We start from the raw sequence: 21591 nt of genomic DNA on the forward strand, positions 1-21591 counted from the left end.
CCTATTGTTGTGCACACAAATGTTAATGTTCCTGCAAATTGATGAAGTGTTGACTATGAATAGTCTTTTTTTTTTGGTCAATATGATAATACAACAATGCAATAATGGGGCACTTAGCTATTTGAATAAGAGGTCAAGAATACTTATGTGGCATTCCCAAGTGGAAGGAAACATTTATCCAAGTTTAGTAAATCCAACTACGCCACCCTGGGGGAGAACCAGGGAAATACTCGAAATAAAGGCACACAGATAAGTTTTACCAATCGGTGCAAAGAACATGAGAGTGAGACAAGAGTATGAATATAAAAATTACGTTTTATTATGACACTTAAGCATCATTAAAACTTAACATACAAATATAAAATTGCTCTCAAATGAAGCACAATAAGGATTTTAAAACTAAGCACTTCTCCAGGCCCAGGCTTAGCGGGAACAAGGTAGGCCAGCTACAGCTCGGGAGGTCATCCAAACCCACCTCAAGTCACACCAAAACCATCAAACACTACCTACACCATTAGGAAGGTGTGTTGGCACACTGAGCATGCTGTGAAGCACACACCACCGAATGAATGCAGCTAGCCTCCCCTATCCCACACCAAGACTCACTGGCTCCTGGAAAGAAAGAAAACACCCGTTAACCCAAAATTACCCAAACACACTACATGATAAACAAAGAAAGAAAAACAAAAATATTACAGACACTGTGGTGTGGTGGCTATAACACCCAGGCCCACAAACACCACGTGCAATAGAGGCAGTTAACAGCACCTAAGCAGAACCAGAATTATGGTAAATAGTAAATAAAATGAAAAGTATACCCACTATCTCCGGTGCGATCTCCGACGCCATATATGCATGCGCCACAAGCGTCACTCTAAGACTATAAATAAATAAATTAGCCTTGAGATGTTCACCTCATTACACCATGAGCAAAGCCTCAATGTACCTGAATGGAAATGGGAAATGAAACGGAACCGGAAATTCCAGGGAGTGAGGAACTCTGAATCACCAAGACACATAAGCGCCTACCAAAATAAGGGTCCTTAAATAATAGGGTAGCTCCCACCTTATTGGTCTTCTGAAGCCATACCCTGAGCAGAGCCAGTAGGATAGTTAAATCTCTTATCCTGCCACATTCTACCCCCTTTTATTTGAATCGGCATCAGGACTATAACCCTACGAACACACACCCTTGGACTATTTCGGGCTTGCATCCCACAGCCTAAACCAAACTTAAATTCTATTAGATATAGGGACTGCTCTCATGCCCCCTTCCTCCACGGCCTGTGATAGATGGTTCGAATGGTGGCCTGCAGTGGCCCTCCCTGTTCTCCGCAAGGGGATGTCATCCGTACATGACCGGCCTACCGGCAAACTATCATGCCCTGATGGTATGCAAGATTTAAGTCCAGGAAGCCCAAGGCCCTCAGAGACTGTGGTCCCCTCATCAACACTTACTGGCTTACTTTGTGACAGAACAGGACCCTGAGAAACAGGAACCTGAGGAGCTGGCCCCTGACTTACCGGAGGGGTCTCCGGTACCAACATCAGCAGATCAACATCCTCTGATACTTTTACTGATGGCACCTCTTCCCCAAAAACAGGGGGATGTGTCGGGCGGGAACCGGACAATCCTTCCGGCTCTGGGTCTTCAAGACAGGGCGATGAACACACCTAACCTTTCCCTTGCCATCCACTGGTGCAATGGTGTATACTACACCACCTGTCTTGGGTGCCGTCACAGCCTGATACACCACTGGTCTCCACAGGTCTTGAATTTTATGACGTCCTCTAGCGCCATACTCATGTAAATAAACTAACTGGCCCTCCTCCAGTGCAGCATCACGGACATGGGCATCATGTTGTGCCTTCCGGCGATCAGCAGTAGCTTCCAGTTGTTCCTGTTCCCCCTCAAATGCTACCTGTAGCCTAGCCTGATGTTCCCTCGTCCACTCATGCACACTACCAACCCCTACCGCCTGGACTCGAGGAAGTCCACTGGAAGTCATGGCTCCTGCCCGAACATTAGAAAATATGGAGATTCACCTGTTGCCTGATGTGGGGTGGTATTGTAGCAAAACAGCACCTGTGGGAGACATAAGGACCAATCAGCCTTCCGGGACACAGGTGGGGCACGTAGGAGGTTTAAATTATGTCCTACTAAAACACTCACACTGACCATTACCCGCTGGATGGTAAGGGGTAGTGCGAGACTTTTCAACATTATACAGGCACAAAGCTGCCGTACCAGGGAGGACTCAAAGTTACGGCCCTGGTCTGAATGGATACAACCAGGAACACCGAACTTATAAAACCATTCCACCAACAAAACTTGGGCCACTGTTTCTGCCCGTTGGTCCCATATAGGCACCGCCAAGGTGTGCTTGGTAAAAATGTCTGTCATAAACAGCACATTCTCCAACCCTGAACAAGTCGGCTCCAACACCGTGAAGTCTAGTGCCAATATTTTGTTTGGCCGAGAGGCCAATAAATGGCCAATAAAGCTACAAAGAAAAGGCTGCGTGTCCTTGGCCACCTGGCACTGGTCACACTCCCGACACCATTGTGCCACATTGGATGTCAGGCCCGACCAATAACAATGCTGCCGCACCAACTCAGTGGTGCATTCAACTCCTTGGTGCTCATTCTCATGGTGTAACTGTGTTAAAACTTCACCCTGCAATAGCGATGGCAGTAACAGCTGAAGTCACTCTTCGCCCCCATCAGAGTGAAACACCCGGCTATGTAATACTCCATCCTGAACACAAATGGCCCCATTGGCGTAACAAATTCCCAACAGCCTTGGGAAGCTGCTGGCGCTCCTCTGCACCAGGAGGCACCCCATGCCTCCAAAACATTAGGTCCTCACCAATAACAGGATCCATTTCCTGCAAGGATTGCATATCCACAGCTAGACTGGGTAGCGCAGTAACTACTGCTTGAGAACCCAGCCCTGTCTTCCCAGCCTGCCTTACACTGGTGGGGAGAACTGTGACCAGCAGTAACGCATCTAACTCACCCTGGTTTGAAGGACCCTGCTGGGAGAGAGCATCCGCTCAAAATCAAATGCAGCCAATTGCGCAGCCCACCGCTGCTCCGTGTCCCCGAGCTTGGCAGTAGTCAGGTGGCTGAGGGGGTTGTTATCAATGAAGACAACACACCTCTGCCCTAGCAGGTATTCCCTAAACTTCTCAGTCATGGCCCACTTGAGCGCCAAGAATTTCAACTTCATAGAGCTGTAGTTTAACATATTGCACTCAGTGGGCCTAAGACTGTGGCTAGCATAGGCTATAGGCCGCACCTTCCCCCCGTTCCTGAGACAGAACTGCTCCCAACCCCCCATGGCTAGCATCTACTTCAAAGATAAAAGGAAGGGAGAAGTCAGCATAAGCCAGTACAGATGCAGAGTTGAGCCTATTCTTCAACCCTTCAAAACTCGCCTAACACTGACTATGTTTACATGGACAGCAGTAATTTTTGACCGTACTCTGAGTAAGATAATACTGTGATTAAGGTGTTTATATGAGTCGCTTTTAGAATACTCCTGTCATGTTCCCGTTTTACATGTTTTAGAACATAATTAGATTAACAGCCCGCGTCATTACGTCACCGCGCCACGCCGTCCGACGTCCCTCCAGAATTTCACGTATCAACATACAGTTCGTCTTAGTTATGGTACCGTATACAGTTTTGGGTGTTTTTATTTAATTTTTTTTACGAACGCTTTAAGTGCAGTTAATTATTTGTCATGCTATATGTGCTAATAGACAACTGCTTGAAGCCGTGGGCTGCGTCCCAAACGACGTACTTACCGTCTATATACTAGCCGAGATACATGTATTTTTCCCCAATACAGGCCTATAGTAGGCAAGTATGCGGTTTGGGACGTAGCCAAACTCTCTTGTACGCCGTAAAATGTTGAGAACTGCCATGTGTGGTGTGTCCTGTCACAAAATGTGGTGAAAACTCTCACACGACGTTAATAATATGATTAAGGTGTTTACATGTCTGTAATACACGTTGATAATGCGACTAAAACAGGAGTACTCCACCTGTCTTAATCCGATTAGTGCTTACTTCGAGTATGACCTTAATTAGATTAAGGTAATTAAAAATTGCTGTTTACATGGTAGTTTCTTAATTAGAGTATTGTCTTAATCGGGTTAATAGTGGATTATTGTTGTCCATGTAAACGCAGTTTGACTGCTTCATCCATGCTGCACCAAATCTTGACTCTGCCCGAGCCCAGGCTCCTGATGTTGTCAGGCATGTGGAAGAACTCAGTGGCATAGTTGATGAGCTGATGAGGCATTGATAAAAAAAAGTTTTCGTGAGGTCAAGCCAAACAATGTACAGATCTTTATTTTCTCACTTGGCCAGTTGGATCTGCTCCCAAATCAATGATGAGTGCTCCACACAACCTGGGTAGCCTGGGACCTCTGCATTCTGGCCATTCATAACCATTCTCTGTGAGGTAGTTGGTTATTCTCCATGACAACACAGAGAAGATATTTTCTTCAGTGTTGGGCAAGGTGATGCTCCTGAATTGGCGAATCATTCTAGAGTCCTTATACTTGGGGATGAATACCCCCACCACTCTTTGCCACTCCAATGGGATGCGTTGCTTTTTCCAGGTGGCTTGCATGACGGCCCACAGCAGCTTCAGAACTGCTGGGCAGTTCTTATAGAGCTTCTAGGGTATCTCATTGAGGCCTGAAGCTGCTGATGATCTGGCCTTTCTAATGACCTTCCCTGACTTTGCTGAGCTTGGGGGCAAGATGTTAAACTGGGTATGGATAAAGCATTTGCCCTGGTGAATCTAGTGGCTCATTCAGTCTAGCAGGTGCTATACTGCTTTCTGATGTATTCTTCCAGCACCTCCTTGATCATTTCCAGCTTCCCACTGTTTGCTTCCTCCAACAGCTGCCTGTTATGCTTGAAGGGATTCTTCTCCTTCCTCTTCCTGCACTTTCAGATGTGCTCAGCCCTCTGCAGGCTGTCTAACCCCTGCTTGATATCCTTCAACAGCACTGTGAGATCTTTTTGCCCAGTGTTGCCTACATCCAGTTCCTTCTGAGTTATTGTCAATGTTGCACCAGTTGCTTGATCTCTTTCTCTCGTCTCTTTTTTCTCAATGCAGTGGTTTTCTTGGTGGTAATTATGCCGATTTTACACTCCTGAATTTCTCTAAACAGGTTGAGCCTAGCCTCCATGCTGCCACGAGTTCCCCTTTAAGCAGCGTGCTGTGGAGCATGTGAGCGCGCGTGCACGAGCAGGTGCGCGAGCACCTGCTTTTCCCTTGTTGACAATGGTGACATTTCGACACGTGCATTTGTTTATGTTTCTGTGATGTCTCCTCCCCGTTCTGTCATTGGTTGTAGTTTCACGTGTGTCTGAATTGCCTTCAGCCATCAGCCATTACAACGCTGATTATCTCCGCATATATATCGCGCGCCTCCCAGCACACAACGCGGAATATTGAATGAGTTATAGTAGATTAGTTTAGAGTCCTTACGATAGAGAACCATAGTCACAGTCCATAGTTTCATGTTTAGATTCATAGTCATAGTTCTTGTCATGTTTCATAGTTCATGTTTAGGTTCGTTATTTTAGTTCACGCTGGTTTCTCCGCTACTAGTCCCGCGCTATAGTTCATGTTTCTTGTTTTGTTCCTCGACCCTGTATTTCCGTGACCGCGACCTTGATTCCTGCCTAGCCCTGTGTATGCCTGTTTGCCAATCGCCGGACCTCTTGCATGTTACTGGATTACGTTTTGGATCACGTTTTGGATTTGTCTGCCTGTCTCTCTTTAAATAAAACTGTTGTTTAACCTGCGATTGCATCCTACCTTATCTCCGTTACGTCACGATTCGTGACACATGCCCCCTCACAGTTACCTCTCCAGTGTTCCGTTAAGGTCCACATCAAGTCTTTGCCATGCTATTGAATTACTGGCTTTTGTCTACTTGATCTTGTCCTTCCTAGCTGGTGTTTACTCTTCTGCTGTTCTTAGCTCTTATCATTTGTGACAGGTGGGTGCATCTCCTTGATGCTCACAAGACAGGTCGCTCTCCACTAAAGCATTTTTCTCCTCATTTACCTGCCTTCCCTCAATAACTATCGGCCCATCAGCACTGTGGTTTTTGACCTGGCTTTTGGTTCCTCTTGTTTGATTTGATGCTGCAGTGCAAGGTTACTGTTGACCTTTCCCTCCACATCTCTTTCTTCCCTGGAGGATTTATAGTCCTGTGAATCTGGTCACCTTTTCTCACCTGCACCCACATATGAGCAGGCTCCTCTCGTTATCCATATTCATTCCTGCCGTTACGGTATGAGCTGTCCAATTAGCCCCATCTTTCACCCTGCCATACAGACCTTCCCAGTGACTTTCAAGAAAGAATAAATACACAAAGGCCATGCTTTGTGTGCTTAGTTAATGCATGATCTTCAATCCAAGTGCTTGCTAATAGCAAGCTTCATACAGTACAAAAAATGTAATTATACAAGGATAAACACAATAGTTTAACACAAATGTAAAATAAAGACCATTACATTTTGCCATGAGCAACGTCAATATGCAGCATCATTTAAAATCAAACTACAGGCTACTGCTGCTCTACCACAAGAGATATGCTAATATGCAACAACCCCCCCCCCCCACACACACACGCACACTTTCTAGATTGCTGCTGGCCTGTGCATATTTATTCTGATAGAAGCTGAGCTCATAAATCAGCTTTGAAGAAAAACAGCTTTAAATAGAAGAGTACAGAGGCCTTTCATTGCAAGAGCACAAGAGAGCACAGAATTAAGGGCACTTCTTAAAAATCTTGTGCTATATGAAAACTGATTAGGCCTACCTCTAGACAAATGAAAATCAACAAACCATATACAGTATATAGTGTATTTTGTTGAAAAGTTTCAATTAATCTGGCAAAACTGGGTTTAAAACTGTACTCCTTTGATTAGTGTAAAGAATTATGTGTAAAGAAATTTCTAAATTAATAAATTAAGATCAATTTCCTTTCACTTGGCACATTTCTTATTTTGCTTGACAAACATTCTCAAATATAAAATGCTTATAACTTTGTTTTCTTAAGATAAACTGTATCTTGTTTCTTTGAAGGTTTAAAAAAACAGCAACAATGGGTATAAAAATAGGGTAAAAATGGGTATCTCTTGGCAATGAAGTCGAAAGGTAAAGCATACTATTAGTAAAATAAAATGTATTATTTTTGGTGTTCATAAGGTTGCATGAGCAACCTTGTAGAATAGTGATGTAGATTAGTGGGAAAAAATGTTCAAAATCATGCCACAAACCTGTTGTTTTGACTTACGGTACTACTACTAAAAAAATCAGTGACAACATTCAAAGAGTTCTTTTTGTTTCTCTAAAAGTAGAAAACTACAACAAACATATTCAAATGATGTTCATAGACTTCAGTTCAGCATTCAACGCAATCATTCTTCTGCACCTGATTAGAAAGCTAAGCCTGCTGGGACTGAACACCTTCTTCAACTGGATCCTAGACTTCCTGACTAGGAGACCTCACTGAGTGTGGATTTGGATCTCCAGCACCAACACACTGAGTACTAGAGCCCCCCAGGGCTGTGTGCTCAGGCCACTGCTGTTCACTCTGCTGACTCACTACTGTACATCAATGCACAGCTTGTATCACATCATGAATTTCGCCTGTGACATGACTGTGGTGGGTCTCATCAGCAAGAACAAGGAATCAGCATACAGAGAGGAGGTGCAGTGGCTAGCAAACTCATGCAGGGACAACAACCTGTCCCTGAATGTGGACAACACAAAAGAGATAGTTGTTGACTTCAGGATAGCATGAAACAACCAGTCTCCGCTGAACATCGACGGTTCCTCCATGGAGATCATCAAGAGCACCAAATTTCTTAGTGTTCAAATGGAGAAGAACCTCACCTGTTCCCTCAACACCAGCTCCATTACCAAGAAAGCCCATCAGAATCTCTACTTTCTGCGAAAGCTGAGAAAAAACACCATTACTGAACACCATTCCACTACCTCTGCAATTTTTGCACATTTCTTTCTCAAATTGCTGTATTGCAAAAATACTGTATTGACCACTCATGCACTTTATGTAGTCTTGTGTATGTCTTTGTTATTGTTATTTAGTTCTGTGCAGTCTCATGTAGCTCTGTGTTGTTTTATGTAGCATGGTCCTAGAGGTCCTAGAGGAACACTGTTTCATTTCACTGGGTACTGTACCAGCTGTATATGGTTGAAATGACAATAACAGGCAAATGTTGACTTAGGTCTCTCTGATGTACCGATGAAATGTGTGGAAATGAGTCAGCAATAAAGGATGAAGTCAGAAGAAGGATAAGATATTAAATAAGTGGAACAATTAAGTCATAAAAAAGTGCATGCATGTGAAGCATACGGAATGAATTTGACACGTGGTAACTAATTAAAAAGGAATGGAAAAAATAGCTGTTGATACATTAAATTTTATTTGTACATCCTGATAGAAATCAGGATGCAGATTTAGCTCCTTACCCAAACCAGATTCAACACTGGCAAGGAAGAAACCTTGAGGGGAACCAGACTCTAACCTCTTCTGGATGACACCGGAGAGTGGGATTGGGATCATAAATGATTACGGTATATAGTTGTGTACAAAATCCACCGTCTCCAGAGAATGATTTCCCAGCTTGAATATTAGTGAAACTCCCTCATGAATATAAATCTAGGATGTGGAAGTAAAATCTGAGGGGCTACAGCTACTCTGGGGGTCAGATATTTGCTGCATATAATTTTTTCAATACAGAATGAAGCCAACAATTAATGGTACAAAACCTACCTTCTTCAGATCAGCGTGACAACAATTATAGTTGTATAGTATAAATTACTGCAGTGACAGAAATTACCTATCATATTCAAGCTTCTTTTTTAAATTTACTGGTGCACGGTGAAATGTACATGTTCAAGCCAGCACATAAGGAAGAACTGTAACATTAAGATGAGTAATGTAACAGGAATTAATAAATAAGTACATAGAATTTTATAATCCAGATGATACGACAGATGCGTGGCTGAAAGTCCAATAGAGTATAATTGGGTCAGATCTAATTTCTCAAATGAATTGTTATCTTCAATACAGAAATAAGGTAATCTTGCTCCACAAGAATATTCTGAAAAATCCTGCCTGAAAGATGGATCATACTGGGTATTTAAATCTATTCCTTTCTCATTGTCTCTGTGTAGTGTACTATGTTCCACAGGCTCCTAAACAGTACAGGGAAATATAAAAAGCAAGCTGTTCAATAGCCATTATCCTCTAGGCTCTGTTAAATCCCCTCTGAGTCCTAATTATGCATTGGCCTCAGCCTCTTCTGCGGTTCCAGCCATTGAGCTACCTTTACTTAAAACATGTGCCAAGAGTAACTTACCTGAAAAAGCCAGTTTCCTTGGCAACCCTGCATCAGTGACATGGACAGGTCTGCACACAGTGGGAAACTGCTGTCTGAGAAGTAACATATGCTACTGCCAACGTGCCTCACTCTAGTCCTGATGAGCATAAAAATGTACAGATTCATTATAAATGGATGTCTCTGAACATGTTTTGAGTCTGCCTGTCAAAGGTTTGGCAACAACTTGCTGTCTACGATGTTTTAATAGAACATTTTCTTTCCAACCATTTTTGGAGAAAATAATGTAATACATTCATATTGTGACATTAACCACAAAAACAATTAAACTGTTCATTCAACAACAAAGACAACAACAAAAAGTCTATTCTAAGAATATACACAGGGACCTAGCAGACGTTCCACAAAAATTTATTAAAAATGTGTGTAATCATTTATATTGTGATGCTTTCTGTGAATAGGCAGTTACTTAGCATTTAAAAAAAAAAAGTGTGTCGCTTTGTAAAATGTTGTAAGTAAATCTAATTTCTAATTTCTGACATAGGAAAGTCTTCAGGACAGATGTGTTTGTACTGTTTGTGGTTTCTCAGTAACATGACAAGTGGCATTATTATTATTATTATTATTATTATTATTATTATTATTATTATTATTATTATTGGGGCAGTGCTTTCTTGGCGGTTAAGGCTTTGGGTTACTGATCGGAATGTCAGCGATTCAAGCCCCAGCACTGCGAAGCTGCCACTGTTGGGCCCTTGAGCTAGGCCCTTAACCCTCTCTGCTCCAGGGGTGCTGTATAATGACTGACCCTGCACTCTGACCCCAGCTTTCTGACATGCTGGGGTATGTGAAGAAAATAATTTATTAATTAAGTCTTTATTAATCATGTATATGTGATTAATAAAGACTCATTATCATTATTATTATTGAGACAGAAATAAAAAGATAAGCTGGTGAGGGAGTGACCGTTTATAGCTGTTATAATTGGTAACTGTAATGTCAACATGGGAATCTGCATCAAACTACAGTTCCCAGCACACACACACACACACACACACACACACGCAAGCATGCGCGCATGTGTTCTGACTCACCTGATTACTGATTATAAGCACCTGGACTCAATTACACAGCCACAGTATATAATAACTCTCAGTCACTCTACTCGTTGCGAAGTAGCTGCTCTGTCTTCACATACCAGTCTACACTGAGTTGTTTGTTTAGTGATTGGCTCTCTGGTTTTGCTCTTTCCTGCCCTAGTTCACAGTGTTTATTGATCACCAGCCCTTGCCTGAATTATGACATTTGTTCTGCAATATGTATTGGACTTGTTTGCAACTTTCAATAAAGCTCACTATACTTGCACCTGCGTCTGTATCTGTATCTGCTGCCATGACAATAACTATAAACAGATACAATAACATTCTGTAATAAAGAATATGTAAAATTGTAAGCATTCAGAAATTGTTGTAGTGTAAGAGGAATAAGTCACTTCAGGATATGCTACTCCAGGTAGTAACAGTAACTCCAACCAGCAATAGGCTGCATCACACACACCTCATTGTTGATTATTTTTATACATATATTTTGAACTCTCTGTAGCCAAATCTTAGCAAGTAACAGGGCAGGTGGGGTGTGTGTATGGGGGGAGGGGGCAGGGGGTTAATTTGTTTCATACATACATACATATATATATATATATATATATATATATATATATATATATATATATATATATATATATATATATATATAGGCACCTCTGGCACCTGCATGCACACTTTACCTTGACATACATCAGAATCTACTGTTCTGTTTACTATATCCTCTAACATCTCTAATGCCAATTTCTGAAAATGAATAGTGCCTTGCTTGGAACAATGCAGAATTGATTTCTACAGATGGTCTGGTCAAAATCACAAGGGACAGAAGGCCTCTCTGCAGGCTTCTATTAATGCACCGACACTCTGAGCCAAGCTGCCTCTTCGAAAGGCCCCAATGTGACAATGAAGTCATCACAACCATTGCTGCTCACAGCGGGATACTAGAGAGTTCTGGCTCTGCTAATGATGTCTGCTGGCTCAGCACAGTATGTTTATGTGCATGCATATGTGATGGTGTTGTCTGTATTATTTGAAGCAGGTACGTATTTGCTGAACAGGATTTTTGTTTTGTTTTGTTTTGGCAGGAAGCCGGTTCATGTGGCACGGCTCATAGCTCTGGGTTAATTCATGCACCCATGCACAAATGATTCAAAACCTATTTCCTGTGTTAATTTAAGTATAGCTGGTACAGACTTGCTTATTAGCTAATTGAGAGTGTGGGGACAGGGCAGTGGAGAAAGTGTTGTATGCAGTGCAAAGATTTCGACATTGTGTCTGGGGCTACTAAGAGTTCTGCTCAAAAAAGGAATTTGACATGTTTCTATTCCCTAGAAGCTTGCTTGACAAATACTTACAAATAGCACATTCTAGTTAAGGATTAAGCAGAATGTTCTCTCTCGCATTCAGCCTAATTAGCTCCCTCTGTGCTTCTAGTTCTCACTCATAAGTGGGTGATTGGCAGGAGGAGTCCTGCCCTCCAACTTGCTTATTTTTAGAACAGGAACAACTGTAGACCTTGAGTTTAGGATTACTAGTAATTGTAGACCCTGTACAAAACAGAAGAAATTTTGGGAACCGCTGAAAAAACATCTTAATAATCTTTTTAATTGAGTACTGTGGCACCAGGCCAGTAGCCGGCGCACAGGGAACAAAGATCGCTCCTCACGCGACTGCCGCAGTGGCGCAGAAGAGACAGCTCCGCTTCAGCGCCACCAAATGTTTTGGACATCCAGAGAGCACGTGGCGGCGGGGCGGGGCCGCCGACACACCCACAGCTCGTAAATGGTGCACCGTACGGAAGAATTCCACCATCCAGCAAGCGAGGGGAGAGTATAAAAGGGCGATATTGCACTCGCAGAAAGAGAGAAGTATCTCCGAGCATGTGTGCGAATTTCTGGCGTGTTTTATGCAGTTTTGCCGACGCGTGCCTGTTTGCTAATTGCTGTTGTGTGTTTTTTCGGGTTTCAGGTGACTTCGACGCGAATGACGGCTTCGCCCCGCCCCCTTGGCTGTAACCGCCGACGGCTGAGACCCTCACCACCTGATTGCCCTTCAACCCACACACACACACCCACACACGCACCCACACATGCACCCCCGTTCACCGATTGTCTTGAATAAATCCCCCATAACATTGAAACAGCCTCCTGTGTGTCCGTCTAAAAAAAAAAAAAAAAAACCTCTCTTTTCCCCATTTTCCCTCTCCTCCATTGGGGATTGTTCATAAACATAGATCCCACGCTGCAGCACCTTCTGGAGGCCAGTATTCAGCAGCAAACAGTGCCACAACAGCTCGCCCACAGCCTACAAGCAGTGACACAAGAACTAGTGGCCCTGAGGACAGCGACTCCCACAGCTGCTACGCACCTCCCTGATCCTGGCCGTGAGGTCCGACGCATGCTTCCCCCTCTAAACCCCAAAGACGACATCGAGGCCTACCTCGAGACCTTTGAGAGCGTCGCCCACCGCAAAGAGTGGGAACGCGATGAGTGGCCACGCATCCTCGGCCCGCTGCTTTCCGGGGAGGTGCGCACGGCCTATTACTCCCTCTCTCCGGAGGAAGCAGCCGACTATGGAGAGGTAAAGAGAGAGATCCTAGCATGGTGTGGGCGAAACCCGCTCCAGGCAGCGGCAGAGTTCCACCGGTGGCGCTACAGGCCGGAAGCCAAGCCACGTGGACAGATGGCCACACTCCTGCGCCTCACCAAGAGGTGGCTCCAGCCTGACATGCACTCTGCCACCGAGGTTGTAGAGAGGGTGGCCGTGGACCGGTTCCTGAGGACCTTGCCACCCACAGAATGCCAGGCCGTGGGGATGCGAGCCCCCGGGACATCCAGGGAACTATTGACCGCCTTGGGACACACCCTGACCACCCTGGCACTTGGCAAAGAGGGACAGCACCAGCAAGGCCTCCCGGACTACGGGGCGCCCCAGGACGAGCCCAGCCCGACCGAGTCAGACCATGGGACACCGAAGAAGACCCAGAAAACCTGGCTGGCAGGACGTGTCCTCCCCATGCTGGATCGGCCAAAACCGCCGCAGCGAGTGAAGGAAGCACAAGTGCAACAGGCCTACCTGGCCCGAGGCGAGGTGGACGCCGGGACAGAAGGTAAGCTGCACACACCTTCTAACCTTCTCTTGTCTGTATTCAAGCAGGTAAACCAGCAGGGGAACTTTGGCCGAGAGCAGAAAGAGGACAGCCGCCTGAAGTATTGCTGGGCCCAGGTGCGCCAGATCGAAGGGATCGACCAGAGCCCGAACCAGAGGCTCCCCTCCTCCTACTTTCTGGTCAAAGGAGGCTTACTGCCGCTCCCCAGATCCGCCCGAGGGCACGAGTACATATTGGTAATCGTGGACTATGCCACCAGATACCCCGAGGCGGTACCACTGCGTAAAGCCACCTCCTGGAACTTCGCCAAAGAACTGGTGCTCCTGTTCAGCCGTGTGGGGATCCCAAAAGACATCCTAACTGACCAAGGTACCCCGTTTGTGTCAAAGCTTATGTCTGATCTGTGTCAGCTGTTGCAGGTGAAACACCTAAAGGCATCGGTCTACCACCCACAAACGGATGGGCTGGTCGAACGGTTCAACCGGACCTTAAAGCAGATGTTGCGCCGGGTGGTAGACGAGGAAGGGAGGAACTGGGACCTTCTCCTGCCATACGTCCTCTTCGCCGTCCGAGAGTGCCCCCAGGCATCCACGGGTTTCACACCCTTCGAGCTCCTCTTCGGACGGTGGCCGCGTGGACTGCTGGACGTGGCACGGGAAGCCTGGGAAGAACAGCCTTCCCCGTTCCGCTCGGTCATCGAGTATGGCTATCGGGGAGGAGGTCAGCCGGATGCTGCGGGACAACATCATAGAGGAGTCCAATAGCCCCTGGTCCAGCCCTATCGTAGTCGTACCAAAGCCTGATGGAAGTATGCGCCTCTGCATTGACTTTCGGAAGCTAAACCAGGTCTCGGAGTTTGACAGTTATCCTCTCCCCCGGGTGGACGACCTAGTGGAGTGATTGGGGAGGGCTCGTTTCATCTCCACCCTGGACCTAACAAAGGGGTACTGGCAAGTGGCGCTGGCCCCAGAGGCGAGACCGAAGACAGCCTTCAGCACGGCGAACGGCCACTGGCAATACCGGGTCCTCCCCTTTGGGCAACATGGAGCTCCCGCGACGTTCCAGAGGCTGATGGACATTGTCCTGTGACCCCATCGTGCCTTCGCAGCCGCCTACCTGGACGATGTGGTCATTCACTCCTCCACCTGGTTGGACCACCTGTTCCGCCTGGGGGAAATACTGAAGGAGCTCCGGAAGGCCGGGCTGACAGCCAACCCCAAAAAGTGCCACCTGGGGCTGACCGAGGCACAGTACCTCGGGTACCGTATTGGCCGGGGCTTACTCAAGCCACAAGCGAAGAAAATTGAGGCAGTAAAGGACTATCCTCAACCTTCAAAAAAACAGGTACGTGCCTTCCTGGGGTTGGCGGGGTACTACCGTAGGTTTGTACCTAACTTCTCCTCTTTAGCCTCCCCCCTCTCAGATCTCACAAAGAAGGGCCAGCCGGACTGGGTGAAATGGTCTGCAGACGCAGAGCGAGCATTCCAGGACCTAAAGGAAGCCCTCACCAACGCCCCCGTACTGCGTAACCCGGACTTCGCCCTCCCGTTCACCGTGCACACAGATGCATCAGAAACTGGGCGCAGTCCTCTCACAGACCTTCGACGGGGAGGAGCACCCGGTCCTCTACATTAGCCGAAAGTTGTCCCCAGCGGAGAGGAAATATGCGGCCGTGGAGAGGGAGGCCCTAGCAATAAAGTGGGCCATCGAGGAACTATGGTACTACCTGGCTGGGCGGAACTTCGTCCTGGTGACAGAATGGTGAATGGTGCACCGTACGGAAGAATTCCACCATCCAGCAAGCGAGGGGAGAGTATAAAAGGGCGATATTGCACTCGCAGAAAGAGAGAAGTATCTCCGAGCATGTGCGCGAATTTCTGGCGTGTTTTATGCAGTTTTGCCGACGTGTGCCTGTTTGCTAATTGCTATTGTGTGTTTTTTCGGGTTTCAGGTGACTTCGACACGAATGACGGCTCCGCCCCGCCCCCTTGGCTGTAACCGCCGATGGCTGAGAACCTCACTGCCTGATCGCCCTTCAACCCACACACACACACCCACACACGCACCCACATGCGCACCCCCGTTCACCGATTGTCTTGAATAAATCCCCCATAACATTGAAACAGCCTCCTGTGTGTCTGTGCTCCGCCCACCGTTGGCTAAAATCCCTACAGTACTCACTTTTCATAGTGCTTTGTGTGTCTCCTCAGCACAGGTATCAAAGTATAGCATATTTCCTGAGGGTGCTAAAGCAGGGGCAAGCCTCCCCCTAGTGTTGCTGCAAGTGTGGGTTTATTTGCTCTTCATGGTGGTTCACGTGGCTTTACAGCACAGCACACAGACCCAAAAGTAGCAAGCTAGCTAGCTAGCTAGTGCTTTAATTTTGTTGAAATCAAGGATTTGCTCTTATTGCTGTACCGACACTCTCAGACAATATTTCAGATGAAATATTCATATTAAAGGTACAAAAGAAAAGGCAACAAGGACAGGTACAGTGCATCCGGAAAGTATTCACAGCGCGTCACTTTTTCAACATTTTGTTATGTTACAGCCTTATTCCAAAATGGATTCAATTCAATATTTTCCCCAAAATTGTACAAACTAATACCCCATAATGACAACGTGAAAGAAGTTTGTTTGAAATCTTTGCAAATTTATTAAAAATAAAAAACAAAAAAGCACATGTACATGTACAGTATTCACAGCCTTTGCTCAATATTTTGTTGAAGCATATATATATATATATATATATATATATATATATATATATATATATATATATATATATATATACACATACATACACACACACACACACACACAAACTTTGATCAACACCTGATGACCTCACTCTTAAACCCTCTTAGCCCTAGTTCAGCACAGCTGCAGTGTGTTTATCCCTGACCAGCTCCTCCACCCACACTTAAGCTCTAAATATTATCTAGGACACCAAGAGAACACCAATGTACACAAATTAATTTTGGATGAACACACGAGTGAAGACTATTACAAATTCAATCAATTAAACACAGTCCTGTCATTTAATTGAATCATTCTCTTTTTAATTCAGCTCACTGACAGTTAAACAGTTACACATGCAAATCTTTAATCGAACAGTGGTTATGTGGGAAGTGGTGTGTTTTAATCTGTAATTACACCGATGAGGTTTTGCTAATTAAGTCTGTGTTTGGCAGAGGTCTTTGGAAAGGGCATTACAAGCACAGGTACTTACATTAATGCCCATGAGGATGCCTGGAAATTAGAACCAAAGTAATATTTCATACTCAATGATTGGCTTAATTAAGCACTGACACATATAAGTGGATTCATACTGAAAAAAAAAAATTCAGTGAAGCTTCATTATAACTGGTGTCGTTTTATCGGAAATAATTACATAAATAAAGATGATAGTATGGCACGTCTTATACAGCATATAAAAGGAGAGGATCAAACCATCATGATATCAATTCAAATGAAAAGGCCTTAAGCCAGGAACAGAAAAGCTATACCCAATCTGCCTAACTCATTTGGGGCTACTCATAAGACAAAGAAGATACTCCAACATTGAATCCCACATCATTAACAACAACCACAACAACAGCAAAGGAAGAGCCTCCAACAACCTTTTAGACTCCTTATTTTTCAGTGCTATCTCATTGGAATTTTTCTTCCATGCTGATTGTTCTATCCATACTGAGCCCTGTCCTCTGTCACACGACTGATTTCGTGCTGTGCCGTGTTGTATTGCCCTGTCACTCCAGTGCCGGCTGAAGCAGGACATAGGCTATCGGGGGATGCTGGGTAAAAGGAGGAGGGGCAGGTAATTGAAGTTTGAGGGACTGGGGAGCTCAGACTAGAACGATTTTTCTCAAGGGTCATGCCCTACCTAGGAAGAGCCCAGCATATTACAGCACCTCTGGCGACTACTCATCAACCAGGTGACACTCGCAGGCGCAAGTTTCATTTCACATTAAATTTTCACATTTAATGAAACCAGTGACTTTCCCATAAAAGGGTAGCATGGTCAGTACAGAGGTCTAGATTTAGCTGTAGCACTGTACTGACCATAAACAGAATCCTATAATAGGCACACAGCAGATATATATTGTAATCTTATTACAATGAGACTAGAGTCAGACAACAAAATAAAGCATAGAGCGAATCGACTGGTGCCACAAAGGACACAGAGCCTTTTTCTACTGAAAAACATGTCAATACTGTATAGGATCAATAGAGTATATATATATATATATATATATATATATATATATATATATATATATATATATATATATATATATTTTTTTTTTTAAGTAATGTATGTAAAGAAAACGTATTAAACAGCTATGGAGGGTGACAAGCTAGAGTGACGGAACTAGCAAAGAATTATATATAGTATAGCAAAGAATTATACAGTAACAAAATTCCAACTGCCACTAATTTGCAGTTTGATGACTCATAGCCAGCACCAAAAAACAAAAACAGAAATAAAAAAGCTTTCTATTTCACCCTTTGATCTCTTGAACCTTCTTTCAGATATGGGTATCTAATTTTTACAACTAAATAATTTGAGGTTAATTACAGAAAATCAACAGAAAAATGTACTAGTATTTTTATCGTGTTTATGTGTGTGTGTGTGTAAGTTTTAGGTTTACTTAAGTCCTGACTGTAGACACATTATTAGTTTGCCCTTACATGCCAGTTGGCCAATTCCCTAACAAACGGATGCCTCTGTTTGAATGAATCTACACGGACCTTCCCCCACACTGTGTGCTTGTTTTTCCATTAATATTCATTTTTTCTCACCCAGCTTCAGTTCTAGTTCAGCTTTCTAATGCATCTAATAAGCACATGGATAAGAGTTCAGGGTAAAATCTATGTATTTTTCTCTCACAGTCTTGACTCTTCTTTCTGTTTTATAACTTAAGTTCTGATTGTGGGATTCAACAACACTTCCTACATCAGGACACAGTGAGAGGGTGGAAGGCTTTGCTATTTTTCTGTAACATGAAATGCTGCATTTTTTGTTGGTCCTTTTAAGTTCAAGAGAGAAAAAAGAGTCTGGTGAGGGAATAACTGCTTATAGCTATTATTAAGTTATAACAGGAGCTGTTTCACAGAGGTTCCACAACATTAAATATAACTATAAATGTGTAAGTATTACATGGAATTCTTTATTTAATAAAAATTTTCAATGCTGGCAAACTGCTGTGGTATAAGAGAAATAAAACACTTCAGCATGAGCTGTTATCGGGAAATAATCTATTTCGGTGGTAACAGTAACTCTGCATCACATTGGGCCATATCACACAACCCCAATTTTGATTATATTCTTATAACGTGTTCCATCGTTGGGGCACAGTGGCTTAATGGTTAGCATGTTTGCCTCGCACCTTCAGGGTTGGAGGCCCGTTACACCGGTTTGCTCCCCCAGTCCAAAGACATGCATTGTAGGCTGACTGGCATTTCCAAATTGTCTGTAGTGTGTGAATGTGTGTGTGAATGTGCCCTGCAATGGGTTGGCACCCTGTCCAGGGTGTCTTCTGCCTTGTGCCCTGAGTTCCCAGGGATAGGCTTTATTTAATTAATGGTGCAAGTAAATTTGGTCCTTAATGTGTCGAAAGCATCCACACACAGTGGCAACAGCAATTAAGCAACTTGTAATCATGCAAATTAGTGACAATATGTCACTGTGCACCTGTACACATGCATACATAAACATGTACAAAACCAAGTGTTTTGTGTTATAAGTGTTCCACCACTTATGCTCTTGGTGACTGTAGACCTGAATCTGAGCTGGAAACAAATTCAATTTTAATAAGGAGAAATATTTCTGATTCTGTTATACGGTGTGATGAAAGGTGTCATCCATTAGGTGCTAATGGCTGTATGGATAACTCCTAATGCACTTGTTTCAGCAGTAGATCAATTAGTGACAGCCTAATATACTTAATTTAAAGCTGCCTATCCTCAAACAAACCTCCACTTACATGTGAGAGCAAATTAGATGTAAGTTTTAAGTCTTGGCAAACACTATGAAGAGTAAAATATATGATCAAAATGAGAGGATGGATGCTGAGGTGATCAAAATATTTTTTTCAGATGCACACTGCCAGAACTTTTAATTTTACTTGCTTACTTACATTTAAATATATATATATATATATATATATATATATATATATATATATATATATATATATATATATATATATATATATGTGTGTGTGTGTGTGTGTGTGTGTGTGTGTATAAATATATAAAAACATGAAATATTACATATAATACTTATGGTAAATGCATGAATCACATCATTTTCCATCTCCCAAACAAAAAAGCTAATTCCAATAGTGATAGAACAGAGCCAATTTTTTAAATCTTCCCTGCTTTAAGGTTATCTCACCAGAACCATATCTACAACAGGAAGAAACTCGGTCTTATCTCTTAAGAAAACATTAATAACAAGTAAGATGGAGGATGGGGCCAAGAGCTGGGCTACCACCTGTCTCAAATGAAAAATGACTCTGTGTGTCTCGCGAGCTGGTGAGATGTGCTCACAGGAGAGCCATAAAATCCAGTCATACACAAAACAGGAGTAAAAGAATGAATTTGTGGAAAAGTAGCGCTACCATCCCCTGGGGTGGGTGTGTATGTGTGTGTGTGGGGGAGTATGCTGTGTGCAAGAAATCACCTTCTCTAGCCAGTGCCATCATTTGCATGGTGCATAATCTTCAAGGCTTTGCCATGCAAATGCCTCATAACATGGATACAGAAAGACTGCCGTCAGGAGTAAATTTATATGCTTGCGTCCAGCCACTGCTGGGATTCTAAATCACTTTCAATTACATGACACTTTCAATATAGAGGCTCTGATTTAGAAAGATGGAATGTTCTCTTCAAAATGAGGCTTGAGGCACAGATTGCCTAAAATCAGTTTCAATGCCCCTACCCCCCTCCTCATAATAAAGGCCCCACCTAAATGTTATTTGTCTTGTGCTATACTGGAATTCAGTGTGCTTGGATGTATCTTAAGTCTCTTTGCTGTGCGTCACAATAGCTTCTGTGGCCTGTTTTTTAATATAATGGGTTATTAAGTAAGGAATAAAACATGATGCAGCATGCTGTTATAGAAATATGCAAAATAGAAGGCCCTTACTACACAGAAGTAGTTATTTTCCAATAACAGCACGTCCCTTTGTGTTATTTCCCTCAATTTCCTAATGTTCACAAGTTTGTTTGTTTTTTAATTGAAGAACAATGCATCATACTTTAAACCCCTTTATAGACATGCTGTGGAATGTCCGCAAAACATTATAAAAGCTATGAACAGCTGTTTCTTCACCTCTTTTTTTCTTTTTCTTGAAATTAATTACAAAACAATGCAACTTGTCATGTTACTAAGAAAGAACAAATCCCTCAATCCTGAAGAGATTCCTGGAAAACTTAAAGTTACAGCTTCACACTAGAGACTCCTTTTAAATATGTTAAATAAATGTCTTCTCAGAGGAAGCCTCACCATATCAACCAAAACATATTACAGTTACATATGAGAATGAGTGCATTAACATAAACATGCCTTATATTCACTGCCAATGAGCAGTTAAATATGTACAATTTCCTTGTTGTTTTTATTTTTATACGCTATGCCCCGAACTTTATTCTGAGATTTAATAGAATGCTGAAGATTTCAGTGAGGAGAAGTAAATATTTGGATACTTGTTTTTGTTATTTAATAGACATAATAGTCCATATTGAACTTCCAGTGACCAGTATGAGGGAGTGTGAGAGCGATGACACCAAATATAACACACCTGCTCCCCATTCACACCTGAGACCTTGTAACACTAACAGGTCACATGACACCGGGGAGGGAAAATGGTTCATTGGGCCCAATTTGGACATTTTCACTTAGGGGTGTACTCACTTTTGTTGCCAACGGTTTAGACATTAATGGCTGTGTGTTGAGTTATT

Source organism: Ictalurus furcatus, chromosome 2 (genome assembly GCF_023375685.1).
Source record: "Ictalurus furcatus strain D&B chromosome 2, Billie_1.0, whole genome shotgun sequence".
Taxonomy (NCBI): Eukaryota; Metazoa; Chordata; class Actinopteri; order Siluriformes; family Ictaluridae; genus Ictalurus; species Ictalurus furcatus.